A 14,017-nucleotide genomic window follows, 5' to 3' on the forward strand; every position below is an offset into this window, starting at 1 on the left:
ATACCTACACTTTTTCTGCTGAGTGCATCGGTTATTACGTTGCCCTTACCCGGATGATACAAAATGTCACAATCATAGTTCTTAAGAAATTCTATCTACCTTCTTTGACGCATGTTGAGATCCTTTTGAGTGAATATGTGTTTCAAACTCTTGTTATCGGTATAAATTTGAAAGGTCTCTTTATATAAATAATGGTGTCAAGTCTTCAAAGCGTGTATAATTGCAGCAAGTTCTAAGTCATGGTGGGATAGTTTTTCTCATGACTATTTAACTGTCTGAACCCATAGGCTATGATCTTCTCATGTTGTATTAAAACACAACCCATGTTTAGATAGGAGGCATCACTGTAAACTGTATATCCCCCTGACCCACTTGGTAAGGCCAACATGGGTGCAGTAGTCAGCCGCTTCTTTAGTTCTGAAAAACTTCTTTCATAGTCCTCATTCCATTCAAACTTGATATTCTTATTTATGAGCCAGGTCAGGGGAGAAGCTAGACTTGAAGATCGTTCAACAAACCTGCGGTAATAGCCCGCCATTCCCAGAAAGCTACGGATATCTTTAACTGATGTCAATTTCTCCCAGCCGAGCACTGGTTCAACATTTTCAGGGTTTACTGATACTCCATCCTTTGATATGATGTGTCCTAGAAAGGTAGTCTGCTCAAGCCAAAATCCACACTTACTCAACTTTGCATACAACTTCTTTCCTCTAAGAACCTGTAAAACCTGAGCTAGATGGTGAACATGTTCATCTCTATTTTTTGAATAAATCAGGATATTGTCGATGAACACGATAACAAATTGATCCAAAAATTGTCTGAAGACCCTGTTCATCAGATCCATTAAGATGGTTGAGGTATTGGTTAGCCCAAATGGCATGACCAGGAACTCATAGTGTCCGTACCTGGTTTGAAAAGTTGTCTTAAGGATGTATTGTGTCCTGATTTTCACCTGATGGTAACCTGAACTCAGGTCTTTTTGGAGAAGACCTGTGCACCCTGCAACTGATCGAAGAGATCATCAATCTTGGGAAGGGGATACTTGTTCTTAATTGTGACTCTGTTCAATCCTCTATAATCAATATATAACCTCAACGTTTCATCTCCCTTTCAGAAAAAAGTGACTCTGGCACCCCAAGGGAACACATTATGTCTGATAAAACCACTGTCCTGCAATTCAATGATTTGTTTTATCAGTTCCTCCATCTCGACACGGCTCATGCGGTAAGGAGCAACCGAAATAGGCTAGGTACCTGGCTGTAAGTCTATGGTGAATTCGACTTCCCTATCCATTGACAGTCTGGGTAGTTCATCCAGAAACATATTTGGAAAGTCTCGAACTACCAGAATCTCTTAAATATAATTCTCTTTCTTGGGTTTACCCTGTACCACGTTCGGGTTTGCTTCAGCATCCTGTTGGGTGAGATTGTAAGCCCTGCCCTAGATAGGAGGTCTGTCTTGATTCTGGTTCCTTGGGCACTTTCTCGCATAATATTGAGCACTACTACATATGCGACATGTGTTGTTGAGGCAGTAGCAGGGTCAATCCCCATGATCCCCACCTCAATGCTGACAGATCTTACCACGTCCTGCCACTGGAGCCTAAGGGGGAGCTTGGATCACCAGGCTGGGGTGGTCTGCGGGGTAGAGTTGAGGGTCTGAGGTTCCCTGCTGCCTGGGGGAGGGTGTGGAAGCTCCTCTCCACCAGTTGTGCCTTGGCCAGAACAGCCAAATAAGTGTTGAGCTCTAGCACGAATAAATGCTGCCTAATCTCTGGGCGGAGGCCCCACTGGAACCTCCTAGCCTTCATGCCCTCATCCAACAATGTCTCAGGGGAGTATCGGCCCAACTCCAGGAACTTATGAGCATACTCTGACACAGTCATGTTCCCCTGGACCAACTGAACGAACTCCATCTCCTCCAGATGTCGGAGATGCTCTAGGAGGTACTTTGCATGAAAGGCTGGTAGGAACTGTTCCCAAGTAACTAAAATAGGCATGGTGGTCTGTTTGAGTTCCCACTAGCAGTCTGCTTCTCCTACTAGCATGTAGGTATCAAGGGTGACCTCCTGCTCAGAAGTCACCCCTAGGATCTTGAAGGCCTTCTCTATCTCTACCAACCAGTACTCAGCATCTTCAAAAAGGATTCCCTTGTAAAAGTAGATGAGTTTAGTCTCTTGTACCTCTCTATGTAGCCTGGGTCAATCGTGGGAGGAACTAGATCCCGTGGAAGAGGGATCTGGCCAAGTTGAGGATAGACTGGGGGGCCTTGTAGTGGTACTTGCTAATACAGTGGGGGCACCGGATTGTATTGTGGCGGTGCCGGGTGGTACTGTGGCTGGGGCACCGGATCGTATTGCGGTGGTGCCGGTGGTACTGTGGAGGAGCAGGGTTGTACTAGGGTAGTTCGGGATCCCCTTATTGTAGAGGTGGCTCAACTTGTGGCAGCGGAGGAGGGTCAGGTAGCTCCCTCATCTCCTCTCATCTTGGCCCTGCTGGGCAGCAATGAGTCTCTCCAGTATCTCAAATATCCGGTCAACATCTTTCATAAGTAAACCATCCTGGGCTGCTCGGTTTAGTGGGGGTCTTCCTCTCCTCATCTCTCTGTACCTGCATTTCACAAGGAAGGGTTGAGTGGTAATTCATTGGTTTGGTGTTTCTCTAAGTATCATTGTGTAAGGGACGAGTCTGAAGAACGCGGCTCTGATACCAACTGTAACGACCCTGAAAATCAAAAAAAAAAATATATAATAATTTAAGTGCAGAAGCGAAATAAAAGGTTAAGGTTTACATTCCTTACACAATGATTTAAAAGTACTAAACAAACATTACGGAATGAATCCTCTAAAAGAAACACCAGAAATACGAAAGATAATGGAAAATAGAAAGTATCTAACATCTACTTGCAATCTTCCTGCAGATCGGGCTCTAGAACCAGGTCTTCTTGATCTGAAATGGTTACATAAGGGATGAGTTATACTAACCCAGTAAGGATATCACACTATAACACCAGCACAGAAATGAAGGTTGGTAGAAAATCAAAACAACTAACGGAGCACTAAATTTGGCAAATTCGTTTATCAATCGTAAAATCATTTACAGTTCACTTACCATTGTGAAATTTATGAAAACAAGCTATAGAGACAATAACATCATATAGATAATAACTTCATGCACAATCAGTAACTTAGAACATATCATAAATTTATATTCATTAACAATAACTAAATCATAACTGTTTTTTATTTCACCAGCCTACTAGTATCCATGGGGATCCATAGGGATATCCCCGCTGCACATGAACCATTTTCCTTAACAATCTTAATTACAAAGCTGTCCCCATACCCCGTCCGGTATGAGTGCCAAGACATTAAACCTCAATACCCCGTCTGGTATGAGGTAAAGCGGCCATCCCCATACCCCGTTCGGTATGAGTGCCAAATGACAAAGTCTCCATACCCCGTCCGATATGAGACAACATTCACGGTAGGGTTCCCTATGAACCCGATCCGTCCACTATCTCCCAAGATATCTAGTGAAGCAGTCTTCTTATCTGTTTATTTGATCACACCCATTTTTTATTGTTCCTTAGTCTCCGTTACCAAATCAAACATAATCACATAAATAAATGACCATGCATCTAGTAATGCAATCATATCTTAATTCTCAAAATCACACAGTGGCCAAGTAAGGCAGTAATACATGCATTTAAAACCATAAAATAGATAAACCAGATACCATCATACTTTTAAACTATAAAATAAATCAACAGAAATTAATATAGAATAATATCTGATTTCGAGCTCCATTAGCAACCCGTAATTAATTATGCATATCTATTTAATTTTTACAAAGACCATATTATCATTTATTCAAACTTTAAATCTATGATAGGAAATAGGGTGAGGGTCCTTACTTGGTTTGATGTCGAAAAACTAAATAGTTTACTGCGCTTATGAGCGATTCTTAGGTTCTCTGAATTTCTCTTCGGGAACTGAAACGCTCTTACGGTACCTACAAATGTCCTAAATAACCCAAAAATCAATCCCGGGGCGTACTCAGCCAATTTTAAAAATCCGGTACGGCGACTCCTTCATGCTACGGCGACGGTGCTGCTGCTTGCAGCGACGATCCACTTCGGGTTGGTAGTTTTCGGTCGAATTCAGCCAAATTTGCATCAGTTCCTGCAAGAACATACACTTACAGCCCTCGATTAGCTGAAAAAACATAGAAAATCGAAACTTACCGGCGACGGGGCTCTATGGTGCGGCGGCTCCTCCGGCTCACGTTGCTGTTAGGTGTTTCACTCCAGTCAACCTGTAAAGAAGGAAACAATGATCACAACGGTGGAAAAATCACATCGAATGGGAATTAGGAAGGGCCCCATCAGAGGCTTTTTTCAAAATACCCTGCGGCGCCGCCTCCGGGCTTTGCCAGCATTTTCTAGTCAATCGACTAGTCCTTTTGCTCCGATTTTATCATGGGTGTGTTTAAAATTAAATTATGAGCAAAAAGTAAATTTTTTATCTCGTTTGGCAGTCAAAAATTACTTTGGTGCGGCGACGGGTGGCGGCGGTCGGCTCCCCAGCGACTGGGTTGTCTTATTCGGCTAGGGGTTCTGGCGGCTATGGTTAGGGTTTGGGTGCAGATGAGATTATTTATACCCATCTGCTTTTGATTTGAACCATCCGATCACGATTAAATAGGGAGTAAATCTAGATCGTTCATCGCGATTCAATCTAAATCGTCTGTGCGCGATTAAATCTGGACCGTCCATGCGCGATTCAATCTGGACCGTCCGTGCACGATTTCAATCTGAGCCGTCCGTGCATGCGGGAACGGAACTCAGCCGTTCGATCGCCCGCATGCAGATTGCCCACGTGGCTCCCCCCCGCATGGCCTCCCACGTCAACGCCTCTATCACTTGGCGCGTCTTGGTTGGTTGGAGCTGCTGACCAGGCATCTGACGTGGTACCATTTTTTTAAATTGTGTTTTGACTCTCGATTTCTGATTATTCATTCAAAAATATCTCCAGAACCCAAATTTTCACTCATTTTTTCCAAAATTATTTTTAATTTAATCCTTAAAAATTTTTACCCATTTTTTTATTAAATTAAAACAAAATAAATAAATAAATAAATAAATAACTATATTTAAAAAAAATAAAACCAAAAATAAAAGCAAATGTTGGGTGTTACAGACCACAATGGCGATCCGCATGCCCTATGATCGGATGGCCCAGAAGGGATCCCGTGTGCGTGGACGGTCTGGATCCGTTTCTTTCTTAGTCGTAATCAGACAATTGAGATCAAACGCGATGAAAGATCTAGATTCATTTTCTGGTTAAGGGCGATCGAAAGGTCGAGATTAAACGCGATGAACGACCTAGATTAATGTGAGATGAGTAGAAATAGTTCACATCACCCTAAATCCGAACTCTAACTGTAAGCCTCCTACCGAAGAAAAAGAACCAGATGATAGAGAAAAGGAGCCGACCGCCGACCCTGTCGCACCAAAACCACCTCTGACCGCCAAAAAAGGTAAAAATTCTCTTACATGTTCAGAATTCAATTCCGAGCACCCCTGTGGCCATATCGAGCAAAACGAACAACGAATGAGCCAGAAACTGTGGAGAAAGCCTAGCAAAGCCGTCGTGGACAAAACTCACAACCTCCTCCGATGAGTCCTTTCTCGTTTCATGTTTTGTGCAATTTTTTCATCATTGTGTTCACCGTTCTGTTTTCTACAAGTTGAACAAAGAAGAAATTCAAACCGCAAAGGTGAGCCGACGGAGCCGCCGCACCCGGAAAACTCCACCACTGGTAAGTTTCTGTTTTCTTATTTTTTTTTTGGCTAACTTAAGCCCCTTAACGTGTTTTTTCGTAGCGATATGTATAAAGTCGGTCAAAAACAACCAGATCGAGATAAATTATTGTCGCGGGCGGTGGTGCCGTCACCGGAGCATGGCGGTTTCGTCGTGCCAGAATTTCAAAATTAGGCAAAGAGTATTTTTAACACCGATTTTAGATTTTTGGGATATTTTTTGGTATGTGAAGTGTGTTTAATCTCCACATGATAATTTAGGAAATCTGAGTACCGCCAGTAGGTGCAGTAGAAAGTTCAGTATTTCTACACTGATTCAGGAAAGAAGCCCTTACCTTATGTTCTGTTATGGAATTAAAGCTCAATAATCAATAATATAGTATTTTGTGAAATTTAAAAAAAAAATTAGAATAAATACAGATCACTAATGGAGCCGGAATCAGTTAATTATTTATTTGTCATATTTAACTGATTATTTAATTTTACAGCTTTAAATACATGATAATATATTGGAATAGTTAAATAATTCATTTGTGCTTTCTTGATGTATATATCACTTGTCTTAAGTGATTTAAGGTTGATTTGTGAAATTTAAAATTAATATGCAAATTAAACATTGCTTGGTTATGTGAATTAATGAATGATTGTCTTACTGGATATCTTGGGAGATGGTGGATGACCGGGTACATAGAAAATCCTACCGTGAACATTATCTCATATCGAACGGGGTATCGAGGAATGGTATTTTTGGTGTTAATACCGGACGAGGTATGTAGACGATCCGATTCACCCTCATACGAACCAGGGTATCGAGGGATGATATTTTTGGTGTTCACACCAGACGGGGTATGAGGACGGCCGGTTAGTTGATAAATTTAGATATTAGGTGCACGCATAGTGGGACATTCCTATAGAACCCAGGGATAACAGTAAGCAAATAAAAAGGAAAAATTGTTGTTATTTCTTATTTGAATATAAGATCATAATGTTATTTGAGTTATTGTCTCTACGAATCAATTTTGGAAATCTTGCAACGGCAAGTATGTAATAAATGGTTTTCTTTATGATAAATAAATTTACTTAAATTAAGAGCTCTATTGGTTGTTTTTATAATTTTTACCAACCTTCAGCTTCTGTATCGGTGAGTAGTGTGATATTCTTATTGGGCTAGTATACCTCACTTCATCCCTTATTAACCATTTCATATCAAAAAAATCAAGATCTAGATCCTGATCAGCAGGAGGGCTGTGAGTAGGTGTTCTCCCGGATCCTATCAAGAACTAGTGGAGGTTAACCTCCCTATAATATTTATTTACTGTTTTCATATGTTATTACGTTTTTTTTATGAATCGCTGTAAAAGAGATATTTCTGTAGCCATATTGGGCATGCTAATTTATGTGTAAGGAATGTAAACTCTAATGTTATTATACGCTTTCACATTTAATTTATGACCTTATTTCTATTTAACTTCTGGGTCTTTACAGTTGGTATCAGAGTCGCGTTCTTCGGAACCATTCCTTACATAAAGACCCAAGGAAAAACCAAAAAAATGAATTATCGTTCAACAATTCATTGTGAAATATAGGTACAGATAGATGAGAAGAGAAAGACCTCCACTAAACCGAACAGCTCGGGAGGGTTCCTTTTGAGAGGATGTTGACCAACTATTTAAAATTTTGGACAGACTCATTGTTGCTTAGCAGGTCCCAGAGGAAAGAAGTGAGCTACCTGACCCTCATCCGCTGCTGTAATTTGAGCCAACCCTGCAGCGGGAGAATCCTAAGCCACCCTAGTACAACTTTGCTCTTCCATAGTACCATCCGACACCACCACAGTATAGTGCGGTGCCCCCACTACATCACCTGACACCACTATAGTACAATCCGGTGCCTCCACCGTATCATCCAGTACCACCACAGGGCCATCTGGTTCCTCTCCAACACAATCCAGTCCCTCTTCCATGGGACCCAATTTCACCCATGATGGACTTAGCCTACATTGAGAGGTACAAAAGACTAGACCCATCTACTTTTGCAGAAGTATCCTCCTTTGAAGATGCTGAGTACTGGTTAGCTGAGACAAAGAAGGCTTTCAAGACTCTTGGGATGGTCCCCGAACAGAGAGTTATACTTGCCACTTACATGTTTGTGGAAGAAGCAGGTCGCTGGTGGCAGCTCAAGCATGCCACCTTGCCCGTTCCAGTCACTTGAGAACAATTCTTGATGGCCTTCAATCCAAAGTACCTCCCAGAGCACCTCCAACATCTGAAGAAAATGGAGTTTGCACACCTAATCTAGGGTGATATAACTATGTCAGAGTATACCCGAAAGTTCCTAAATTTGGGCTGGTATTCCCTTGAGAGCATGATAGATGAAGGTAGAAAGGTAAGGAAGTTTGAGTGGGGCTCCTATCCTGATATTAGACAACAGTTGTATGTGTTCGAACTAAGTACTTACTCAACCGTTCTGGCCAAGGCACAGGTAGTGGAGAGGAATCTTCACATTTTTCCTCCAGTAATGGGGAACCTCAGGCCCCTAATTTCACACTGTAAACCAGCACCCACTACAACTGTTCAGCAGAACAAGAGATCTAGGCCAGTAACTCAGGCTTATCCTCAGATTCTGGTAACAGAACGCGGTAGAACTTAGTAGTACTATGGTAAAAATCATAGGGACTGACCTTACTATCGCTTCAACAATACTTACCATATATGTGGGAGTGCCTAGCACTACACGAGAGAGTGCCTAAGGAATCAAAACCAAACCAAACCTTATATTCAGGGTAGAGCTTACAACCTCACTCAGTAAGATGCAGAAGTCAGCCCAGACTTGATATAGGGTACGTACACTATCTGTAATCATCTTACACATGTTTTGATTGATACTGGTGCCTCACATTCATTTGTCTCACATGTTTCTCATCAAATTTGAATGTATTACCTGAAAGACTTAATTCTATGTTATTTGTGTCTACTCCTAAGAGTATGATACTATTAAAGGAGGGTATATACAGAGATTGTATCATAGATATAGCAGATAAAAAATTGAGTATGGACCTGATAAAGATTGACACTGGAGACTTTGATGTAATCCTAGGAATGAACTAGCTAGCGGTGTATTACGCCACCGTAGATTATTTTTATAAGAAACTTGTATTCAATCCCTCCTAATGAAGAGTCATTTACAAATTAATAAAAATTTTAAACATCATTCCTCATGGTAATTTTCCTAATACAAAGTGGTTTAGCTTGGCTGTTTTCTCTAACTAGATAAACCTAATAAAAAAATTTACATTCAAGAGATTCCAGTAGTCCGAGACTTCCCGAATGTATTTGCTAATGAACTATCCAAACTGCCAGTGGATAGAGAAGTTGATTTCATAATAAATCTTTAACCAGGCACCCAGTCTATCTCGATTGCCCCTTACCGCATGAGCCGTGTTGAGATTAAAAAGTTAAGGAAACAGATCAATGAATTGCAGGATAGTGGGTTCATCTGACATAGTGTGTCCCCTTTGGGTGTTGGAGTCATATTTACAAGGAAGGGTAATGGGACGTTAAGGTTATTTATTGACTAAAACAGAGTGAACGTGGTCATGATCAAGAACAAGTACCCCCCTTCAGGATCGATAATCTTTTAGATCAGTTACAGGGTGCCCAGATCTTCTCCAAAATAGACCTGCGTTCAATTTACTATCAAGTAAAGATCAAGGCAAAGGACATTCTCAAAACAGTTTTTTGAATCAGGTACGAATACTATGAGTTATTGGTCATGCCATTTATACTAACCAACGCACCAGCCATCTTTATGGATTTGATGAACAGGGTTTTCAGACAATTTCTGGATCAGTTCATCATTGTATTTATCAATGATATCTTGATTTATTCAAAAAGTAGAGAGGAACATGCTCACCATCTGACTCAGATTTTGCAGGTTCTCAGAGAAAAAAAATTGTATGCAAAGTTTAGTAAGTGTAGATTCTGATTCGAACATACTACCTTCATTGGGCACATCATATCAAGGGATAAAGTATCAGTAAACCCCGAAAAAGTTGATGCAGTGCTTGATTGGAAGAAATTGACATCGATCAAAGAGATTCGTACCTTTATGGGAATGACAGGTTATTACCACAGGTTTGTAGAAGAATTTTCTAGCCTAACTGCACCTTTGACCCGACTCACAAAGAAAAACGTCAAACTTGAGTGGAACGAGGACTATGAAAAGAGCTTTTCAGAACTAAAGAAGCGGTTGACTACTGCACTTGTGTTGGTCTTGCCGAGTGGGATAGGTAGATACATAGTTTATAGTGATACCTCCTACCTAGGGGTAGGTTGTGTTCTAATGCAGCATGAGAAGGTCATAACCTATGGGTTCAGGCAGTTGAAGAGTCATGGAAAAAACTACCCCAGTTACGACTTAGAACTTGTCGCGATTATTCACACCTTGAAGACTTAGCGTTATTACTTGTATAGAAAGACTTTTCAGATCTATATCGACCATAAGACCTTAAAACACATATTCGTTTAAAAGGATTTCAACATGCATCAGAGACGATGGATAAAACTCCTCAAGGACTATGATTGCAATATTTTGTATCACCCGGGTAAGGGCAATGTGATAACCGACGCACTCAATAGAAAAAGTACAAGTATGTTAACTTATCTAATAGTTTCAAAATGCAGGGTAATAAGGGTCGCACAATAGATACGACTTCAGGACTTGAAAAGAGTTACATGGTTGGCCCATCTTACTATTCAACCTGAATTGATCTAGAGAATAAAAAAAGCTCAGTTCGCCGATTCCCCCCTATTAGCTCTCAGAAAAGATGTAGAACATGAAGTAAATTCAGAACATCGAGTCTCTGCCGATGGATTACTCAGATTTCAAGACAGGGTGTGTGTTCCATATAACAGTGAGGTGTAAATAGATATTATGACAGAGGCTCATAGCTCAAAGTTTGTCAAACATCCTGAAAGTATTAAAATATATCAAAGTATGCGACTCCAGTTTTGGTAGAACGAGATGACAAGAGAGGTAGCCGACTTTGTTTCTAAGTGTCTAGTGTGTCAGCAGGTCAAGACAGAATATCAACGCCCAGACGGACTACTTCAACCATTACTAATTCTATAGTGGAAGTAGGAACACATCACAATGAATTTTGTGACAAGATTAGCTAGGGCACGCTCGGGATATGATGCCATTTGGGTAATTATTAATCGGCTCACCAAATCTTCTCACTTCTTGGCCATCAAGATAACAGACCCCTTGAATAAGCTAGCAAGAATGTATATACTGGAGATAGTCAGGTTACATGGAGTACCGATGACAATAGTATCCAATAGGGACCCCAGATTCACTTCTCAGTTCTGCTCTAGTTTTCAGCAAGGCATGAGAACGAAATTGTCTCTTACTACTGCATTCCACTATCAGACCAATGGACAATTAAAAAGGATGATCCGCATATTTAAGGATATGCTCAGAGCCTGTGTTACCTCTAATAGAGTTTGCATACAATAACAGCTACCAAACAAGTATCAACATGGCTCCGTATGAGGCGATATATGGTCGTCCATGCAGATTGTCGATCTGTTGGGAGGAGGTGAGTGAGAGAAAATTATTTGGTCAAGATTTTGTGGAGGAGACTACAACCAAAATAGTTAAGATCAGAAAGAACATTCAGACGACTCAGAGCAGACAAAAGAGTTATGTGGATACTAGAAGGAGAGATTTGGAATTTGAAAAAGATGATCGAGTGTTCCTCAATGTCACCCATTTCAAGGGAATCAGTAGGTTTGGCAAGCGATGGAAACTAAATCTCCGGTTTATTGGGCCATTTGAGATCTTAGACAGAATTGGTACCGCTGTCTTCAGACTAGCATTACCTCCAAAACTATCTAGAGTTCATAATATTTTTCATGTGTCCATGCTAAGTAAGTACAATTCGGACCCCTTTCACATCTTAGCTCACGGGCCCCTTTCACTCAAGGAGGATCTGTCCTATGAGGAGGTACTAGTGGGCATTGTAGACCAAAAGAATATAGTACTCCGTAAATGAGAAATTCTCTTTATTAAGATCCTATGACAGAATCACACACGCAGAGAGACTACATGGGAGCTAGAATCAGACTTTAGAGTCCAGTATCCCTAACTTTTTGATTAAGTGAGAGAGAAACAAATTTGAGGGATCAAATTTCTTTTAAGGATGGGAGAGTTATAATACCCAGACCCAAAATTTGGCCCGAGATTAATTTTAACATTTTAAAATGTAAAAAAATAGGTTAGGGATAAAATTGAAAACAATTTTGAAAAAAAAAAGGTAAAAATTTGGGTTCATAGGGTGTTTTTAAAAGAAAAATAAAAAACTAGAAGTCAGAATGCAAATAAAAAATATTTGACCACGTAGAACTGCTTAGTCAGCAGTCTTAACGAATCGGAGCGAGCCGCGTGGCAAGGCACGCTAACTCAGTGTCACGTAGGACGCCACGCTGGCAACCCACGTGCCCTACGATCGCATGACCCAGAAGCGATTCCACACGTGTGGATGGCCAGGATCCATTTTCCCTTTAGGCGCGATCGGATGGTCGAGATCAAACGTGATGAATGACCCAGATTTGTTTCTTCCTTAGGAGCGATCAAACAGTTGAGATCAAACATAATGAACGATCCAGATTAATGCGATATGAGTATAAATATTTCGCATCACACTAAAACTAAACCCTAGCTATAAGCCTCCCGCCCGAGAATAAGAACTAGACGCTGGAGAAGAGAGCCGACCACCGACCCTGCCGCACCGAAGCTACATCTGAAAGCCAAAAAAGGTAAAAATTCTCTTACCCGCTTGGAATTTGATTTCGAGCACCCTTGTCGCCATATCAGAGCAAAACAAACAGCGAATGAGATAGAAACTGTGGGCAAAGCCCAGTAGAGCCGTCACGGGCAAAACTCGCAACCTCCTCCGATAAGCCCATTCCCATTTTTTGTTTCGTGTGATTTTTCTATCGTTGTGTTCACTGTTTTATTTTCTACAAGTTAACTGAAGAAAAAATCCCAGCCACGAAGGTGAGCCAGCGGAGCCGCCACACCCGGAAAACTCCACCATCGGTAAGTTTTCATTTTCTAATTTTTTTGCCCAATCGAGACCCCCTAACATGTTTTTTCGCAGAGATATGTATAAAGTCGGCCAAAATCGATCGAAAACGACTAGGCTGAGGCAAACCGTCGCTGCGGGTGGGGGTGTCATCGCACCGCCGTGTTGGAATCCCGAAAGTGGCCAGAAAGGATTTTTGGGGTATTTTTAGGTACGTGAAGTGTGTTTAATCTCCGCAGAAAAATTCAAAAAATCCGAGGCCCGCCAGTAGGCGCAGTAGAAAATTCGGTGTTTCAGATATTAATTCGGATAAGAATCTCTCACCCTATTCCCTGTTATGAAATTGAAGCTCAATAATTAATAATATGGTATTTTGTGAAATTTAGAAAACTTTGAGAATAATTACAGGTCACTAATGAAGACAAAACCTGTTAGTTATTTATTTGTCATGTCTAACTAGTTATTTAATTTTATATTTTTAAATATATAATAATATATTAGAATGATTAAATAATTCAGTTATGTTTACTTTATGCATATATCACTTGTCTTGCATGGTTTACTGTTGATTTGTGAAATTTGAAATTAATATACAAATGAGAAATTACTTAGTTATGTAAATTAATAAATGATTGTCTTACTGGATATTCTGAGAGATGGTGGACGAACTGGTTACATAGAAAATCCTACCGCGAACATTACCTTATACCGGATGGGGTATCGATATATGATATTTTTGGTACTCATACCGGACGGGATATGGGATGACCGGTTAGTTGACAAATTTAGATTTAGGTTCACGCGTAGCGGGACATTCTTATGGACCCTCAGAGATACCAGTAAGCAAATAAAAAGGGAAAGTTGTTATTCTTACTCACTTAAATATAAGATCATAATGTTATTTGAGTTATTGTCTCTATAGATCAATTTTGAAAATCTTGCAACGGTAAGTATGCGATAAATAATTTTCCTTATGATAAATGAATTTACTAAAATTAAGAGCTCCATCGATTATTTTTATGATTTTTACTAACCTTTAATTTTTGTATCAGTAAATAGTGTCATATTCTTATTGTACTAGTATATCTCACCCCCTCCCCTATTAAC

This window comes from Carica papaya, chromosome 7, assembly GCF_054855325.1.
Source record: "Carica papaya isolate Zhongbai chromosome 7, ASM5485532v1, whole genome shotgun sequence".
Classification (NCBI taxonomy): domain Eukaryota; kingdom Viridiplantae; phylum Streptophyta; class Magnoliopsida; order Brassicales; family Caricaceae; genus Carica; species Carica papaya.